Genomic DNA, 712 nt, shown 5'->3' on the forward strand with positions numbered 1-712 from the left:
CAGTTACTTTTACTTTATTGGCTTTCGGGCCTCATTATGCCACTTGCATCACACCACAATTCAAATATTAGTTTCAGTTTTGTTTCCTACTTTACTGCGCAGGGGCGTTAGCCCTTTAACGTCCCTTCCCTTCTATTCGGCTTAGGATTGGCATGAGTGCATAAGTTCACTCTCATAGCACAGTTAAATGGGCGTTTAAGGTTTACGATAGACTCTTTAATAAATCTTTTATGTTCATGAAAAGCATACGCATTCTTCTAAGTGGTGCCCATACCTGGATTAAATATTTTCTCACTTTTTTATACAATAACTTCACATTTAGGTATACGGATGTATTTTTTACAAAACAATAAATTGCATTATTCCAGGTTTCCAAGATATCAGATAAAATTTTGTTTACTTCAGTTAACAAAGAAAATGAACTCATTTAATGAATATGAGAGCATTTTAAATATAGACCGGATTTAAGTGTATGTTGCTGACAAAAAATAATCTGTAATTTATGCATCGATACCCAAAACCAAGGTAACAACTCCCTTCAAGGTGTAGTCTTCAGAAGAAGAGGAAGAAGAAGAATCCACAAATGCACAGACATTCATCAATATACTGTTTTGTTCTATTTTATGAGTTAATACTAGGTATGCTCTTCTTAATTTCCCAGCTGAGAACGATGGCGGTCGAAGTTCTCAATGCCAACCGCCAAGATTTATTG

Source organism: Macrobrachium nipponense, chromosome 20 (assembly GCF_015104395.2).
Source record: "Macrobrachium nipponense isolate FS-2020 chromosome 20, ASM1510439v2, whole genome shotgun sequence".
NCBI classification, from domain to species: domain Eukaryota; kingdom Metazoa; phylum Arthropoda; class Malacostraca; order Decapoda; family Palaemonidae; genus Macrobrachium; species Macrobrachium nipponense.